The following is a 14,904-nucleotide window of genomic DNA, read 5'->3' as shown; positions in this document are numbered from 1 at the left end:
CCTATAGTCTAATCCTTTTTATTACTTCTAGTTGTTTTGTAGAGTCTTTGGAATTTCCTACATTAATAACCATTCATGAGCAAAAACAGACAATTTTACTTTTTTGCTTACAATTGTGCATTCCTTTGTTTCTTTTGTGTGCATTATTACATTGTTTAGGATCTACATTACAAAGATAAATAGAAGTATGAGTCTAGGAATCCTTAACATGCTCCAACTCTTAGTGTGGAAACATTCAATATTTACTATTACCGATGGTGTTAACTGCAGGTTTGTGGCCCTTTATCAGATTGATGAAGTCCTTTCTACTCCTAGTTGCTGAGAGATTTTATCATAAATTAAGCATTTAATTTTTTCAAATGTTTTTCCTGCATTTCTTGAAATGATAATACAGTTTTCTTCCTTTATTCTGCTAATAGAGGGAACATATAGATTATTTTTTTTAATGGTACACCTATCTTGTATTCCTGTCATAACTCCAAATTGGCCATAATTCATTTACCTTTCTGTAGACTACTGATTTGATTTGCTAATATTTTGTGAAGTATCTTAGTATCTGTTCATGAAGCATATTATTCTGTAATTTTAGGGAGGTTACAATCTTTGCTAGATTTGGTATTAATGCTATTATGTTGGTCATGAAATAGCTTGGGAAATATTCCTTCTTCTAATTTATGAAAAAGTATATGCAAGATTTTATTTTTTCTTTGAATGTTTAATGAAATTCAAAGAGGAATATTAAATTAAAAAATCAACATTATTACATTTTTCTCACAATTTGTTTTTCAAAGAAATACATACGATGGCTTAAAACAAAAAAAAACTAACTGGACCTGACATTTTCTTGTTTCGAAGGTGTTTTGAAAGTTGATTCAATTTCATGGTTATATATACAGCTACAAAAATTTTGTTTCACTTCGTGACATTTTTAAAATTGTACTTTTAAACTGTACTTTTAAAAGAAATGTTGCCATTTCGTATAAATTGTCAAGTTAGTTGGCATAAAGTTTTTCATAATATGCTTTTATTTTCCTAAGTTCTGGAGTGATAACTCCTTTTACATTCTTGATATTGTTTGATTTATACTCCTTTTCCCCTTTTTAAACTTTTATTTAAAAGGCAGAGAGATAAATGAATTGAGTCAGAGGTTATCCATCTGCTCTCTAAACTCTTGCAAGCCGAGGCTGCACTAGGCCAAAACCAGGAAGCATTTTAGCAGGAAGCTGAAACTGAGGGAGGAGCCCAAACTTGAATCCAGGCACACCAATCTGTGATGTGGATATCCACAGAGGTATCTTTGCCATTGGGTCACATAAGCTTGTCTTTTTTTCTTATCAGTTAAAAGTTCATCAGTTTTTTTATGTTCCTTTAACTTTGTAACATTCTGTTTTCTATTTCATTGATTTCTGCTCTTAACTTTCATAATCCCTTCATTTTACTCTCTTTGGATTGGTTTACTCTTCTATGTTTAGTTTCCTGAGATGGAATCTGAAGTAAATGGTTTTGCTCTTTATTTCTTTTCAATAGAAACAGTAGAGACAGAAATTCCCTTTTAAGCTGTGCTTTCTCTGTATCCCACAAACTGTGACATGTTGTATGTGTGCCCACAACAGGCAGGGCTGAGCCAGGCCAAACCTGGGAGTTGTAGACATCATCCAGTTCTGCCACATAGGTGGCAGGGACCCAACTACTTAACCCATCACTGCTTCTTCCTAGGGTCTTCATTGGTAAGAAATGGGCATTGAGGACAGTGTCCAGATTTCCATCTTAACCAGCCTCTTATCCTCCAGGCCAAACACCTACCTCTATGTGTTGTATTTTCATTCCTATTCACTTTGAAATAGCTTCTAGATGTAGAGATTTCTTTGACTCATTTAGAAGTATACTGTTTAATTTCTAAATATTTGGGATTTTTACATATATCTCAGGGTTACTGAATCTAATAAATCCCATTGTGTTCAGGAGATATACTCTATTTAATTTCAATTACTGAAACTTCTTTTATGGTTCAGTTTGGTGAACGTGTCATGTGCACTGAAAAGATGTATATTCTGCAGCTGTTGGATGAAATATCCTAAAAATCATCTTTTTCTTTCTATTTTCATCAAACTATTTATGTCTTACATTGAAAGTGCATCTTCCTCTTCAGAATGTTTCTTTTATAAATAGGTTATGGTTGTTTTCTAGTCTATTTGAATAATCTCTGCCTTTCAAATTCACTTAATATAATTCCTATGATGGATGCAGGTCTACTTCTTTGTTGACAATTTCTTCCCTGTTTCAGTTCTTTAAAGAAGTCATTCTACTGTCTTCTGCAGCTGTTCCTCTGTATTATTGATTTCTGCCTAGCAGCTTTAGCTCCTTTCCTATTTTCTTTAGTCTTTAGCTTCTATGCATATTTTCCCTGGTGAGGGTCCAAGGAGCTTTTTTTTTTTTTTTTTTTTTTTTTTTGACAGGCAGAGTTAGTGAGAGAGAGAGAGAGACAGAGAGAAAAGGCTTTCCTTCCATTGGTTCACCCCCGAAATGGCTGCTAAGGCCGGTGCACTGCATCCATCCGAAGCCAGGAGCCAGGTACTTCCTCCTGGTCTCCCATGCGGGTGCAGGGCCCAAGCACTTGGGCCATTCTCCATTGCACTCCCGGGCCACAGCAGAGAGCTGAACTGGAAGAAGAGCAACCAGGACAGAATCTGGCTCCCCAACCAGGACTAGAACCCGGGGTGCCAGCACCGCAGGTGGAGGATTAGCCTATTGAGCTGTGGCACTGGCCCCAAGGAGCTCTTAATCTTTACATTTATGTCTTCTCCAAATTTGGTGACTTTAAGAACAGTATTCCTATAATTTTTTTGTTCTATTTTTTCTCTCCTCTCTTATGGGTCCCAAATTTCCTACCTATTAGACCTTTTGAAATTGTCACACTGTCATAGTGTGTCTGGTTTAGGCACTACCTGCTGATGCTGGCATCCCATACTGGAGTGCTGGTTGGGTTTCGACTGCTCCACTGTTGATTCAGCTACCTGCTAATGCACCTAGGAAAGCAGTAGAAGACCCAAGTGCTTGAGCCATGGCCACCCATGTGGGAGACTCGGATGTAGTCCCTGGTTCCTGGCTTTGCCTTGGCCCAGCCCTGGCTGTTGTGGCTATTTGGGGAGTGAACCAGCAGATGAACATCTCTTTCTCCCTCTATCTATCCTTCTCTCTGTTTCACTCTGCCTTTCAAATCAATAAATCTTCAAAAAATTTTTTTCCATTCTTTTCTTCAGACTGCAAAATTTCGATTACAGTAGTCCCTCCAAAATCCTCAGTGGATGCCAAACCCTATATGTATAAGTGTATCTTTTTTTTTTCTTATTCTTACACACATCTAATAAAGTTTAAGTTAAAATTAAGCACAATAAGACATCAATTACAATAAAAATAAAACAGAGCAATTACAGTATAGTGAAATGAGAGCCCTTATTAAACCTGGCACTGTGATACCATGACACCTGAGCTGATAAAATATAGTTATTAAATGACTGGTAGACAAAAGAATGACTCCTGTTCTGGGTGAGATGGAGCTGGACAGAGTGAGAATTCACCATATTTTTCAGAATTGCATGCAATTTAAAACTTATATACTATTTAATTCTGAAATCTTCCATTTAATATTTCAGACTACAACTGACTGGGAGTAATTGATATGAGGGAAAGTTAAACTACCGACAAGGGAGGATTACTACCTTCAGGTTTATCCATGCTTTCCTCTTTTAATTTCAAAATTTTCACATGGTTCTCTATTTTCTATTTCATTTCTGACACTGCTAATGGTTTACTCATTACAAACATGTTTTCTTTATCTTCACTTATTATAATAACAAAAGCTGCTTTAAGAGCCTGTCTGATTATTCTAACCTTTGACTTTTTTTTTTTTTTTTTTATTTGAAAGGCAGAGTCACAGAGAAAGAGACTGAAAGAGAGGTCTTCTATCTACTGGTTCACTCCCCAAATGACCACAATGGCCTGAGCTGGGCCAATCTGAACCAGGAACCAGGAGCTACTTCCACATGGGTGCAGAGGCCCAAGGACTTTGGCCATCTTCCGCTGCTTTCCCAGGAGCATTAGCAGGGAACTTGATTGGAAGTGGAGTAGCCAGGACTCAAACTGGTGCCTATATGGGATGCTGGCATGCCAGTGGAGGAAGCAGAGGCTAACCTGCTGCACCACAGCACCTGCCCCAACCACCTGACTCTTAAGATTGGTCTCTGTTGATTCTCTTTTCCCTTGACAATGGATCTCATTACCTTCTTAGGCCAGATAATATTGGATATTTTTAATATTAAGTTGTGGAGGGCCAGTGCCACGGCTCAATAGGCTAATCCTCCGCCTGCGGCGCCAGCACCCCAAGTTCTAGTCCTGGTTGGGGCACCGGATTCTGTCCCAGTTGCTCCTCTTCCAGGCCAGCTCTCTCCTGTGGCCCGGGAGTGCAGTGGAGAATGGCCCAAGTGCTTGGGCCCTGCACCTGCAAGGGAGACCAGGAGAAGCACCTGGCTCCTGGCTTCGGATCAGTGCGGTGCGCTGGCCGCAGCAGCCATTGGAGAGTGAACCAACGGAAAAGGAAGACCTTTCTCTCTGTCTCTCTCTCTCTCACTGTCCACTATGCCTGTCAAAAAAAAAAAAAAATTAAGTTGTGGAGATTCTGAATCATGTTACATTTCTTGGAAGGGTGTTGATTTTATTTAGAAGGGAGTTAACTAGGTGAGAATAAATTCTAAACTCTGTGACATCTATGGTGGGCAGCAGCTAAGATCTCAGTTCAGTTTGCTTTCAATCTGTCCACACATCCAATAGCCCAAGGGTCAGAGACACAGCATTTATACACAGAATATCATGTTCTCTCATTTGATTCCTCTCCCTTTTGTGGGGGATTCCCGTGACTCGGTAATGATTCTGTTACTCTTTTCTCCTTCAGATGGGCTGCCCTACCAAGAAGAATACAGTTCTGTGTTGGAATTTCAGTCACCCATTCCACAACTCCACTTCACTGTGGCTATCCTCAGGGTAAAGACACAGAAAAGGAAAACTCTTTATCAGTAGCCTTCTCTGAGTTTCAAGTCTCCAAAAAAATGTACCTGCTCTGTGTATTCTCCACAGTCCTTAGAAAAATTTTTCCCAGAGTTTATAGTTATTTGTTATTATGTTAGGAAAGTATTCTTCCATAACAAAAAGACTCTCATAGTATCTTTTCTTAATAAAGTTCAAAACCAATAACAACATATTGTTTAGATGTGTGTGTGTGTTGCAAAAAAGCATCCCAATAAACAAAGGAAACACAGACAAAATTCAGATTATATATACCCAGAGAAGGAAGACAGGGAGATAAGACAGGGAAAATACATCAGTAAATACAAGTTATTGTCAGTGTCCTAGTTCTCTGGTTGTGTGTGGGTTAACGGATGTTCACCATGTTATTCATAATAGGATAAATAACACGGTATCAGTAAAAGGTAGGCATAGACAAATGACGACAATGTCTCCCAAACGAGGTACTCTCACTAATTTAATTCATTCCAGCTAAAAACAAATGTTCACAGAGTCCTTATCTTGTTCTAGATCTCTGAAAAGTCTCAAAGTCAATAAGATTCTGAGTAACTGTAGTCACAGGGTCTATGAAATGGCCAAGGATTTATGAGATTCATTTATAGGTAAAACTTATGAACCATTCAAATAACCAGGATCCCCCTAAATAATGTCATTTTGAATAAGAATAGGAAGACAAAACCATGCTTACATGTATTGTTCTTTGTTCATAACAAGAAAAAGCTGTTTGATGGAGAAAAGAAAACCTCCCTGGAACCAAGTAATAATAGTAAGAGAGACTGAACGTTAGAACGGTGAAGCATTCTCAAAGCAGGAGAAAACTTCCGCTTGCATGCCTGAAAACACACCCACATGTCAAGGACCGTGGGACATTCTCCCAGAAGGGACTGGACAAGAAGCCTCCATGGACTTACTATCTGAAACACCAGGGAATATGCCGAGGGAGCCAAGGGGGTGGAAAAAGTGATGTCATCAGAGAGCTCTTTCCCATTTCTAATTTTATGACTCTCTGCAAAAAGGACAGAGAATACAAATCATTTCAAAATAAGATCACTGGAGACCTGGCTTGGAAGGCTGGATCTATGAGAAAGCAGTTTATCAGGATTCATTTTTCTGGTGGCCAATTACAACTGTAAAAGACACCGCCACCTGTCTACTGCTTCATAGCAAAGGTAAAGTTTTAAATGCAAGCGGGATAATTCTCTGGAAATTGGGGATACGATGGGAGGAAATCTACACACAATGCCACTAAAATTTAAAATCTGTTCCCCCAAAGAAAAGTTTGACAACTCATGCCCAGCCTTTTATTTCTCAGGGTATTTGAAAATCACAAGTGGAAAGCCCTCTTGCACCTGCTTACCCCATGGTTTTACTCAAAGACAGAGCAGTACCAAAGACAAATCTCCAAAGGAAAAATATCATCGCATTTAACTTTCCATGTCCTTATTTAATATCATTAAAAAAAATGTTTGTACTTTCTCCAGTCAAGGAAAGTAGAAAGTAACATTTTACCAGTGGCTGTTTGTTGGTTTCACTAAAACAACCATAAAAACAAATCTTAAAAGCTATGCCTTATACAGACTTTTTTAAAAGGATCAAGAAATTTGCTAATTGCCCTAAAATTCAGATCTGTGGGTGTGGATAAATGGGGCTTCTTCTGGCGAAGGTAATCCTAATTATGTGGCAAGTTGCAGGGACACCCAAGTTTATGTCACTAGGAGATTCTGGTAAGATATGTACCAAAGGAATTGTGTCTGGAGTGTTTCAGCTGGGAGGGTGTTGGTGTAATGTTGGTATTTAGCTGTGATCTACAGGCCAGCAAAGGTCAGGCTGGACAAAGCAGCGCCTAATGAAGCTGCTAGTGTCTGGGGTGAAAGAGCCACAAAGCCTTTCAAATTAGCAGCTGAATCCTGACACTCATTAGTGATTATATACGCAAGGGCTGCATCTTAAGCCCCAACCAGTAAAATAGCCTAGACGCTCGGCATACACACAAAGGAAATAAAGTATGTACAAACATAAAGAACTAGAACCTTTTTAGCATGTTTCCTTTCACATTTTGACATTTTTCTTTTTCTTTTCTTTTTTTTTTTTATATTAATGACAGGACTGCAGTGTGCTTACCTTCCAATTTAGTCCTAAAATAATTACCGCTGCGACTTAAATGAGACCTTCGTTTTTGTATTTTAATCAAGGACGGTCTCTTCAGAAATTGCTTCTGCTAAGTTCAGTGCAAGACATAATACACTCTTGTTAACTAACAAAACCAATAAATCAAGCTGAAGCACTTATTAAACTATCTTCCAGGACTAAATTTATCACTGATGACAAATTTAATTTGAGCCTCTGTGAGTTTACTCCTTACGTATACTTCAACAGATTTTGGCATGGTGGCGGGGGCGGGGAATAGTTAGTTCACGAGTAATGCATGCTAAATTTACTAGAAATTTTTACAGATTCAAATGATAACTTCCAGTAGAACTGTATATCTCCTAGAATGTTGCTGCCACTGGGAAATGTTATACATTAAAATTCTTTTCCAGCAATGCTATCCTCTGCACATCAGAGTTAGGAGAATTTTTAAGATGGCAATAATGAGCATTTTACGAAGCAATTTATAATCATCATTCAGTTAACCTACACTCCATCTCCACAGGTAGGTCAGTCTTGTCCCTTGGTAATGAAGATAAGAAAATTGAGATACAGGGTTTTCCCTACATAACAGGTAGAATAATTTTAATCTTTAGCAAGGTCATTTGGCACAAGGGAAGGTGGAAAGAAAAAAGCAAAAAAAAAATCACAAAATTGTACTGGTCTTCTTATAATTACCTAATACTGTAGCTAAAAGGATGATATTTCCACTTTTAAGTATCAAAAGAGAATTACATATCAAATACATGTAAAATTATTGCTAATAGGCAACCTTTACTTGGCTCTATACTTCTAGATTATAATAGGAATAACTCCTTATTTTCTGTTCAAGTCAATTGCACTATGAAGTTTATTGCACACCACAACCAGGTTATACAAGTTATGTTTTCTATAAACTTTCCCCCTTCTTAAACATAGCTCTACCATTTGACATTAGCATTTCCCCCTTGTCTTTTCAAGCAGTATTTTCTTTCTTGACAAGGCAGCCCGTATAAAAACTAAATTTCACTGGCTGGTCCTGTTTAAGGCAAACCAGACAGCCAAAACCACAGCCTGACAAGGAGAACGCATTAAGCTCTTAAACAAAAGCATCCAAGTCGACCTGTTTTGCAGCCTGATTAATAGAAACAAGCTCCAAGGACTAATCACAAGTCGAGCCCTGTTTTGCAGATTAATAGAACAAAGACACACAAGAGGAGGGGAGGGTACAGCACTAGAATACAAATAAGCAAAGGTAGACAGGCACAAGGCTTCTCTGGACCAAAGTAGCATCCTGTAAAGGGAGACCCACATCCCAGAGCATCACATTCAGGGCTGAATCAAACTGCATCTGGGCTCTGTCAGCCAACCCAGAAGCACATGGGCCATCTAGGTTCTATCTTCTTTGTAGGTTCTGATTTAAAAGAGCAAACAACGGTTTTCAGCAGAATGACACACGGCTCTAGGTGCTTTTGGGGAATCCTTTCACTGCAAGGCTTGGGAGGCAGGCCACAGCACTTTAATGAGGCCATACATTTGCCCTGTCCCATCTTCTGCAAAGTCGGCTGCACAGGTTATCTGTGAAGCCTGTGCATATGACACGGAGCACATCAAGGACAATATACATGTTGACAGAATGAAGTTACAAGAGAGTATATATTTTGCAATCAGAGAATAGTATCTTTTTTCCTGACTATAAAATGAAACTTATCCACTGTAAGATTGTCTAAAATCACAAGAAAAGTGAAATGAGAGAAAAAAAAATAGAACATTCAGAAAACAACTATTATTCTTTCGGCTTATTACCACTTTTTTTTTTTTTTTGACAGGCAGAGTGGACAGTGAGAGAGAGAGAGACAGAGAGAAAGGTCTTCCTTTGCCGTTGGTTCACCCTCCAATGGCCGCCGCGGCCGGCGCACCGCGCTGATCCGATGGCAGGAGCCAGGTACTTCTCCTGGTCTCCCATGGGGTGCAGGGCCCAAGTATTTGGGCCATCCTCCACTGCACTCCCTGGCCACAGCAGAGAGCTGGCCTGGAAGAGGGGCAACTGGGACAGAATCCGGTGCCCCGACCGGGACTAGAACCCGGTGTGCCGGCGCCGCAAGGCGGAGGATTAGCCTAGTGAGCTAAGCCGGCCTGGCTTATTACCTCTTAGTTTTTATTTCTTCTATGTATTTATGAACTTGTTTATAATATGATGATACATCTGAATATTGTTGAAGGTGATAAGCCTTTTATAATGCTTACTAATACACGTAAGAAGGAAAATATAATGCTCTCTGATGACTGATGCTAATTCTTCAACAGCTAAAGCCATTCCAGGTGAATGCAGGAATGTTTTTACTTGAACTGTAAAATCTCCAAACCTGTGAGTATCTGATTAACTGTTGAGAGCTTACACAGCTTGGGAGACACAATCTTTAAGAACTGAGATGTCGACTTCCTGTATGATCTCCATCCTTGATGATTTTCTACATTAACTATTTTCTCTTCATTGTTTCTTCTACGTTTGTACATACTCAGAGAAACAAAAGATTTCTTGGTCTCATCCAGAAGACTATTTAATTCAATATGTTCAGAGTGAGGTGGATTTTCCCTGGCATACTTATATATACTGCTTTATCAATAATCCAATTATTCTGTTCTTTGCAACAAGCAACAAAGCAAAAAAACCATTCTTAATGACAACTGCTCACTATCAACAGTTACAGTCTCAGAGACAACTTTACACCATATCAAGCCCTGTGCTTTTCAGGCTGATCTCCAAAGTTTCCTAAGAAATGATCCTATTTATCTCTCAGACTTTTCAGAGCAGAGTTCCACCTCTATGGGAGGTTGAGTAATAACAAGTGACCTCAAGCATCTTTCCTCCTCTTCATATCAGATGTTCCCTTTGGTAGTCACACCACACAGCACATACATTGTGAGCGCAGGAAGGCACGCCGGACTCTGAAAACGCCCTTGCCTTTCATGGGTCTGCCTGTGATGCTGCCGTTGGAGCCAAAAACTGCACAGAAGTCGCCCCCGCTAAGAGCTATTTAAAAGCACAAAGGTCAGCTCCAGCATCACACACACACACACTTGGGTTTCCCATTTGGTCTGCTCATTCTGCTGGCCCATCAGGTAAGTACTTCTTTCAGAATTCTGTGGTTTTAAGGGAGAGGCTGAATTTAGATGAGAAAAGGAGTAAGCCTTGGCTGTTTCATTTGAATAAATGCAATATTAATGGACTGTAACAGAAGACAACATCAGCATAGCTGAAAATTCTCATACGCAAATGCCTCCTCTATTAATTTCTTTAAGTTATATAAATTTATATGTATATAACTTTGCTTTTATATAAAAGCAAAACCTATAAACAAATCCTATGTTTTTTTTTTTTTTATTTTATTTGACAGATAGAGTTAGACAGTGAAAGAGAGAGAGAGAAAGGTCTTCCTTCCGTTGGTTCACCCCCCAAATGGCCGCTACGGCCAGTGCGCTGCGCCAATCTGAAGCCAGGAGCCAGGTGCTTCTTCCTGGTCTCCCATGCAGGTGCAGGCGCCCAAGTACTTGGGTCATCCTCCACTGCCCTCCCGGGCCACAGCAGAGAGGTGGACTGGAAGAGGAGCAACCGGGACTAGAACCCGGCACCCATCAAATTCTATGTTTTTAAAACAAATTTGTTTTAGACTATTTTTCTTAAACCATAAAACCAAAGGAAAAGACAAAGAGTTGGGAGGTGATGTATAATACTTCAGCAGTGTATTTACAACAAAGGTTTGCCATCATCAAGTTGTTATTCCTTCCCTCTTTTTTTTTTAATGCAAGAGGCAGAGAGAGAAAGAAAACTTACTCCCACCAGTTGGATCACTCTAAATACTTGCAACAGCTGTAGCTGGGTCAGGTGAAGCCGGGAACCAGGAATACGATCCAGGTCTCCAGTGCAGGTGGAAGGAACCCAATTACTTGAGCCATCACTACTACCTATAAAGGTCTGTGTTACCAGGAAGCTGGAATCAAGAGCAGCGAATCCAACCCAGGTACTCTGATCTGTGACAGGGGTGTCTTAACTGGTATGTTTAAAGCTATTTGACCAAACTCTGCCATGAGGATCATTTTAAAAACAGGTTTATTTGAAAGGTAGAGTGAGTGAGTGAAAGAGAGCAAGAAAGAGAGAGAAAGACTGATCTTCCATCCCAAGGTTTACTCCCAAGATGCCTGCAACAGTCAAGACTAAGCCAGGCTGAAAGCTAGGACCCACGAACTCCACCCACGTCTTCCATGTTGGTGGCAGGGACTCAAGTACTTGGGCCATCATCTGCTTTCTTCCAAGTCACATTAACAAGAAGCTGGGTCAGAAATGGAGTATTTGGGACTTGAACTAGCACTCTGATATGGGACGTGGGTGTCCCAAGCAGTGGATAACAATCTGTGCCACAGCGTCTCCCACCCCTCAACAATTTTTTGATTGTTTTATTCTCACATATTTGATTTTATTCTGAAAAGATCAAAACAGGAAGCCTTTTTCTATTGATTTTGATACAAAATAAAAATAACGACCTCAATTATGACTAGTGACTTAGGGGGTGGACTTTTAAATCACTAAGACAATTTTTAAAACACATTTTTTTCTAGTGTTTGTCTTCAATAATCCTCTTTATAGAATGATGATGCTCTAAGCTACTTCTTGTGTATTACAGAAAATCAGTATAGCATATTAGATTCAGCTTTAGATTGAGCATGTCCCAGAATTTCAATACACATAGTAGCTTGAAATATAGTGAAGAAAACAGTAATCACCATTTCTTAAGCCAGGCAGCCATCAGAGTCACTTATTTTTATGTGCAATGATTTTGTACATAATGTATAAAAGAAGTACATAACCAATTTTAGGAAAGAATGGAAAATCAGTGTGTCAACCGTGCCCCTTCTCTTCCTTTATAAACACAACATTGGTTTTAGTCTTCACTGTTGATTTACAGGAGATTCATACAAAATTTTAGCACCACTTTTTTATTTAATATGATCCACTCTATAAACCTACCATGCCCAGACCCTGGGCCTGAAAGTATCTAAATTAATCCATAAATATCTCCAGCCCCTTCACATGCTGTCTTGGGAAATTTTATCTTGGAAGAATCTTATTTAGGCTCAGTCTTAACCACTTCCTCTGATTTGCCCTTTGATACCAGGTGCTGCTCTTCTCGTTGCCAGTTCATTTCATTGTTTGCTGCAAATTTCATACTTGGATACTATTAGTCATAGTAACTGTATTTACAATTTAACCCAGGTGATATTTTCTAATATCTGAGCAAAACAGTCTTCTTATATCCTCTCCTGAATTAAGGCTGATTTGCAGTTCACCTTTTCTGCTCTTTGCAGAATCCATACACATTCTGCTACCCCAGAGGCTTTCAAATTTGCCACTCACTTCGTGTTGGAATGGCCCTCACGGAACATTCCACATTCAATTTATAGTCACCATTCAACATTACCTTTCTTTTTCCTGGGTGAAAACACACTGCCAAGTGTTAGAAAATGATACTCCATGCAAGTGACCTTAAAAACGCCCTGTATGTCTTCATTTAACAGATATCCATTCACTCTTCCGTGCCTTGTACCCAATGTGGCCAATATGCAGGGTTCCCTTCCTAAATGATTTCCACTTACCCAGGTCATAAGGCACTTATCATGCAAAGAAACCATGCAATGTTCACTTTTAAAAATTCTCTCCCCCATATCCACACACATAAACAAGGGTAAACATTTTCTTAGACTAAGTTTCCAATTCACCTTGTTTCTGCCCATTTTTATTTCTCTGTCTTCTATCCTGTGTGCCACACTACAAACAAAACTAAGCAAGCAAAACAAAAGCAAAAATAATAATGGCTACCACAAAATGAGTAACTGCTACTTTTCAGGGAAGAAAATCAGGCTTACTGAGCATTTGCTGAGTACCAGGAACTTAACATACATTATTTCATTTTCATCCTATGAAAGATGTCCTGTGAGTCACGAAGAAAACAAAACCTTGGCCACCAAACATATTTGCAGTTGGCTTCCAGTTCTTGGCAAAATGAATGCGACTGGATGAGTTATTTAACTTGTCTAATCTTTCATTTCCTCACCTCTCAAATGGAGGCAGAATTATTTCCTCTGTAGCACTGTTGTGAGACTGCAAAGCGATATTACATAAGGTACCTGAACAAATAGCAGTTATTGTTTGCGTACCCATTTGACAGATGGGATTGTGTTTTAGAGAGATTGTATAACACGTATAACAAGGTCAGTGAGTTCTAACTGACAAAATGGAGACTGTAGCTCTCTGGGGATGGCCTGTTTCTAAGGCCAAAGCCTGTAGACATCTACACCACACAGCTTCCCTCTTTCAGGAGGCACAGCAGGTTCTCAGCTGTTTAAGGCTATGTCCAATGTAGGCAGCAAAGCTTTCAGGTTCTGCCAGAAGTCTGCTAGCCCGAGGAACTCCCGGTTTAAGGGAAAGAGGAGTCAGTAGAGCCCTATATTTCTGCGGGCTCACTAAGGATCCAAGTTGGTTCTTGAAGCCCATGGACAGAGATTCAAGCTTTGGTTGGTTGGTTCCACTTTCCTCTAGTATCTCTAGTCCCCCGCATTGTAGATTCATAGTAATTCTTAATCTTGTATTGGAAGTATTTTCTTTTCTTTCTAACTGGGTGTCTCATGTATATGACCCTTCAGCTCATCAGTCACAGGAGTGTCTACAAATACCATTCATTCATTTATTAGATAGGGACTGAGCAGCTACTAGGAGCCAGGCATTGAGGTAGCCTAGAGTAAGTACAGACAGCAAAGCAAACAAGTCCCTGCCCACAGGGAGTACACAGCCACTTTATCATCTTCTTCTATCCACCAGCAGCAAATCCGTACTAAAACAAGGAGGAACCCTGCGAGTGTAACATGAGAAAATGAAAGAACACCTAGCAGCCAGCCGCCAGCACCCTGATGCGAAGGCCCAGATCTCTCTGGAGCACGTTCTGTGGGCCCCTGCCAGGCCTGACTTCAGCTGCGGCACGTTGCCAGCACTGCCTTCTTGGTGCGGATGCCCGGGGCTGCTGCCTTCCTCTGCAGCTTCCTGGTGCTACAGGGGAAAAGCCACAGGCCAGTGCTACTTGACCCCTGATTTGTGCTATGTGTGAAGTTGTCTCTGAGGAGGAGGAGGACCACAAGGAGCTGACCCATGTCTTACAACACATTGAGGTGCAGATCTTTCCTTTTTGAAACCCCTCATCTCTGGAGCACACCATGCAAGGTGCTGGATTGTTTCTTCCGTTCCTTCTCTATTTCCATCTTCTCCCATCAGCACGCCTCAGTACTTAATCCTGAAAGCTCCTTATGGGTATTGGCTGCATTTCTGTATGCTCTTTTTGCAAGTAGATGGCAACAAGCAACTCTTCCTGAATGATAAGCGGCCCATTCCAAGTTGCTTCAGGTCAAGGAACAGACAGACGTCTGTGGTTATTAGGACATCAGGTGTAATCTAAGGAACTCAGCAAAGAATTCTTGAATTGTATCCCCATTTCACCTCCAAACTAACTCTGTGTTGGGCAAGTCGCCTTCCTTATCTATATCTCTCCTTTGATCCTGGTCTTCTTTACCAAAAGGAGGCAATACTTACTGTATGTAAGATTTATAAATGATGGCTATTATTAATTAATTAATTAATATTACTAATGCATG

At 39.9% G+C, this 14,904-nt stretch overlaps 1 protein-coding gene across 11 annotated transcripts in view; it reads right to left on the bottom strand.

The window, feature by feature from the left end:
• MPPED2 (metallophosphoesterase domain containing 2) overlaps positions 1-14,904 on the bottom strand; it is a 195,735-nt gene that overhangs the window by 71,202 nt on the left and 109,629 nt on the right. The window lies entirely within an intron of this gene.

The sequence above is a fragment of the Oryctolagus cuniculus genome, chromosome 1, assembly GCF_051225735.1.
Source record: "Oryctolagus cuniculus isolate XC-2025 breed Fujian yellow rabbit chromosome 1, ASM5122573v1, whole genome shotgun sequence".
Classification (NCBI taxonomy): domain Eukaryota; kingdom Metazoa; phylum Chordata; class Mammalia; order Lagomorpha; family Leporidae; genus Oryctolagus; species Oryctolagus cuniculus.
This window is presented reverse-complemented; position numbering and strand designations above follow the sequence as displayed.